This window comes from Oenanthe melanoleuca, unplaced genomic scaffold (assembly GCF_029582105.1).
Source record: "Oenanthe melanoleuca isolate GR-GAL-2019-014 unplaced genomic scaffold, OMel1.0 S338, whole genome shotgun sequence".
Lineage (NCBI taxonomy): Eukaryota > Metazoa > Chordata > Aves > Passeriformes > Muscicapidae > Oenanthe > Oenanthe melanoleuca.
The window spans coordinates 15,639-19,922 of NW_026612987.1; the positions used below are offsets into that span (position 1 = coordinate 15,639).

At 62.3% G+C, this 4,284-nt stretch overlaps 1 pseudogene; it reads right to left on the minus strand.

Moving 5' to 3' along the window:
• Positions 1–805: 805 nt before the first annotated feature.
• Positions 806–3,094, minus strand: LOC130266917 (serine/threonine-protein kinase pim-1-like; annotated as a pseudogene).
• Between the last annotated feature and the right edge of the window lie 1,190 nt (positions 3,095–4,284).

The following is a 4,284-nucleotide window of genomic DNA, read 5'->3' on the forward strand; positions in this document are numbered from 1 at the left end:
ATGGTGATCCCAAAGCAAACAAGGGCAGTGGAGCAGCCCAAGCCCTTCCTTGTCTGCAAAGCAAAGCAGCCGTGCACAGGTTCTGGAGTCCCACCTCTGCTCTCACCATGGGGTTTGTTTGTGTCGGGCTGGCTGCCCCAGCCCCAGCCCCAGCTGGGCACAGTGGGTGCTGGGGGCTGTTGGCCAGGGCCAGGAGCTGACTCCCATTTCATATCCACCTCAGCCCATCCCCCCAGCCCTGACAAAAAGCCCCTTGGCATCCGACTGATGAATCAGTTTTATCCTCCCAGCAAAGGGGGAACCTTTGGTTCCTGTCCAGGCTTTGCAATGCCCAAATCTGGGAGCATCCCCCTGGATCTGGACTCATCTGCAAATTTGCTGTGCAGCCTGGCTTTGAAGAAGGTGCCAGAATCCAAGTCCATTATTTTCAGCTTGCCAGTGGCCAGGTGGAGCAAGAGGTTCTCATCCTTGCTGTCCTCAATGTCTCCAGCAGCAGCAGCCTCAGCCAGTACAGCTTCTCCTTCTCTTCCCTGGGGGTGAGACCAGGCTGTCAGTGTTCTGCCCAGGGCCCCAGCTGTCAGTGAACCAGGACAAGCCAAACCAGCTTGGATGGTGGCCACCAGTGCTGGGCAGAGCAGCTCAGCTCCAGCACAAGGGCTGTGTGTTCCCATCTGATGACCCCTGTGCAGTGACACAGGCAGGACAAAGAAGTCTGGGGTTCTTTGCTTCTGATTGCCAAGGCATATGTGGAGCTGTAACTTACCAGGAGCCTGCATCAAGTGTGCCTGTGCCTCTCTCCCTTCTTCTATGGAAGATGAATATCCTGCATCCAGGGACCACAGAACAGGTCTAACAAGGGCCTTTCCAAGGAGTACATGGATAAACACCACCTGATCAGATCTGGGCACTCTGGGGAGGGAAACCAGAAACCACTGGTCAGTTGGAGAAGGCTCCAGCCCCCTTTTTCCACCGTTCCCATGCCCAGGCCATGCTGCATGTGCTCAGAGCTGGGCCTAAACCTTCCCATCAGCTCTTTGTTTTGGAGGAGAGCAGGAGAGCAGGACATGTGCCACCCCCTCAGCAGCTGCCAGAGCAGGATGCTCACGAGCCCAGTGCTGTCTGCCAGCTCTGGTACTCCCCCCGTGCCCAGAGATGAGGATCCACCTTGAGAGAGCCATTGTGGCAGTGAGAGCTGCTGGTCCCAGCTGATGTTCTGGCCCCTCCTGAAAGGTGCTCCCCACAGACCATGTGATGCAGCAGGATGCCCAGGGACCAGATGGTAGCTGGCTTGCCATAGTACCAGCCAAAGTGGGTCCATTCCAGGGAGCTATATGATGGTGTTCCTATGGAATACAGATGGAGCTCATCAGGGGGATGCTGCTGCTCCCAGAGCCTGACCCCAGCATCCCTGGGCATGGGGGGGCTGTCCCAGTGGCACAGGGGGTGACCCACTGCCCTCTTGCCAGCACCTGGGATTTGTGTACAAACTTGGAGTTGGAAAAGAGTCCACGGTGCTGGAAGAGGCCAGCAGAAGCCCTGGGAGGGCCCGACCATGACCTACAAAACAAAAAGCCACCCAGTGGCGGGGAAAACCACTCTTCTCCCTGCTTGCATGGCCACAAAAAATGTTAATAAGGCAAGGCAAACAAGGGCACATGAGCAGTTCAAGCCCTTCCTTGCCTGCACACCAAGCTGGCCAGGGCATGGGGTCAGACCCCCCCCCTCTCTGCTACCCCCATGGGGTTTTTGTCTGCCTGGCTGCCCCAGTTCCAGCCTCAGCCCAGGGCAGAGTGGGTGCTGAAGGCTGTCAGCAGGGCTGGAAGTTGGCCCCTCTCACACTCCCACCCAAATCAACTTGGCTCAAGCATTAATCCCATCCCAGCCAAAGTAGGGGGAAGCCCCTGGTGCTACACCCAGGCTGAGCCATGAGGCTGAGCATCCCCTAGGAGGGCTCACCTACAAACTGGGTGCAGGCTGTCTCGGAGGAAGGCGCCTCAGCCAGAGTCCGATCAATTTTGCCTGCCCAGTGGCCAGGTCGAGCGAGATGTTCTCTGGTTTGAGTCTCTGTGTAGGACCCTGCAGCTGCTGCAGTGCCCCACGGCCTCCAGCACCTGGTGGAACAGCTCCCACGCCACTCCTCGGGCAGGAACCCCTGTGCCCAAATTGAATGCTGCAGGTCCTTTCACCACTATGGGGGCTCCAGTACCATCACGATGTTGTTGAAGGGCTCAAGCCACTCCAGCAGTCAGATGACACCAGGGAAGCCAGTGGACACCTTGTTCAGCAGCATGATCTCCAGTGGTGCTCTGGTGCCATTGGGCTGGGGGAGGAGCACGATGCTGTCAGCAGGGCTGATATCGTGAAGCCCAGGATGCCCTGCTGGCCCCACACCCGCTCTCCCTCAAGGTTCCCGGCCTCTCCCACCCTGCCGGGCCTCGGCTCATCCCCGCCCGGCACGCCCCAGCTTCTCCCCCTGGTCCCGCTCACTCACCAGCTCGCCCCAGTGCTGAACGTGGTTTCGTGGCACCCTTTTGATGGCCACCTGCAAGCCAAGGGCAGCAGCGGGCTGAGCTCGCCATCCGCCCTGCCGAACCCCATCCTCCTTCTCCTCCTCCTCCTCCTGCGCCCGCCACTCCCCGGGCACTCTCCGAGAGCCGCGTCGCCGCCCAGACGCTGCCGCAGCCGCCGCGCCCCGGCAGCGAACCCAGCCGGTTCCGCTCCTTCAGGCCCTGCTGCGCCTTCCCTGCCGGCGAGACGCGGCTGTCAGCGCTCGGCCCGGGGCCAGGAACGGCCCCCGAGCGCCCCTCAGCCGCCCCGGGCCGGGCAGCCCCAGGCGTTCGCTCTTTGGAACGGGACAGCGGCGGCTCGGGGCCGGCGGCCGCGCTGCCGAGCGGCGGAGCTCGGGCCGGGGGAGCCACAGCGGAGGCGGCGGGAGCGGCCGCGCCGCGTGTGTGCTCCATGGGCCCGGGAGGAGCCGGGGCCGGGGCCGGGCTCAGGACAGGCGGAGCCAAAGGGAGGCGATACCGCCCCAGCCCCAGGCACTGATGCCCGCCCAGCAGCGCCACCGCTGAGGGGGCTGAGTGACTGGAATCATACTGGGACTGGCTGGGATGGCTGTGAACAACTGGAATCGTGGTGATCTGGGAAGGACTGAGAGTGACTGAGAGCATGCTGGGGGTTACTAGGTTATACTGGGAGAGACAGGAATTATACTGGAGACTACTGAGATCATGCTGGCATTGACAGGGAACAACTGGGGGCTATGGCCTCATACTGGGAGTGACTGGGACTATACTAGTGGTAACTGAGAGACTGGGAACACACTGGATGAAAATGGGAGGAACTGGGAGCAACTGGGACTGTGCTGGGGGCAAGTTGCATCATCATAGGGAATGACTGGGAGTGACTGGGCTCATACTGGGAGTACCGAGGAAACTGCAACGACACTGAAGAAGCACCTGGCCTCATACTGGGAGCAGCCATTTCCGGCACCGGGATCCCCGAACCCCTTTCCGGCCATGCCGCGTCTCCAGCCCCAGCACCCCCCGCCGGGGTCCCGGCAATCCCAGGGGTTCCTCCCCCACTCTCGGGCTCCCCGCTTTGGGGTTCTGGGGCTCTCCTCTCTCTGGGGTCCCGCTCAGGGAAGCCGCGGCTCTCCCGGGGCTCCCCAAAACCGCTGTCCCCCCGCCGATCCCGCCGCTCCCCTCGTGGTCCCGGCAGAGCTCGCAGCGCCCGGCCCGGGAAGCCCAACCCCCACCGCGGGGGGACCCGCATCCCCCCGCCCCCCAACGGGGCTCTGCCCGCACCCACCGGGACCCCCAAAAACACCTCCCGGGGACCCGCCGGTGTCTCCCCGAGGGCCATCTGCGCCTCTGGAGCCCGGCAAGATCCAAACATCCCCCCAAAAATCCCCAAACCCAGGGACCCCCTCGGGATATTTGGAGGGAGCTCCCCCTCCCCGGGCACCTGGGATGTGGGGCGATGGTCCTGAGGGGGCTGCGAGTTCAGGGAGCTCCGGGTTAGCGCGGTTGATTCATTCCTTGCCTCCTCCTGCTTCTGCTGCCGCTCCTCCGCTTCCTCCCTCCTCCTCCTCCTCCTCCCCCATTCCGAACCCCGAACTGGGAGGGGATGGGTCAAGGGAAGGGCGGGAACTGTGAGAGAAAGGGGGCTGGGCCAAGGGAAGGACGGGAACTGTGAGGGGAAAGGGGCGGGGTCAGAGAAATAGCGGAATTGTAATTGAAAGGGGGCGTGGCCAAGGAACGGGCGGGAACTGTGAGGGGAAAA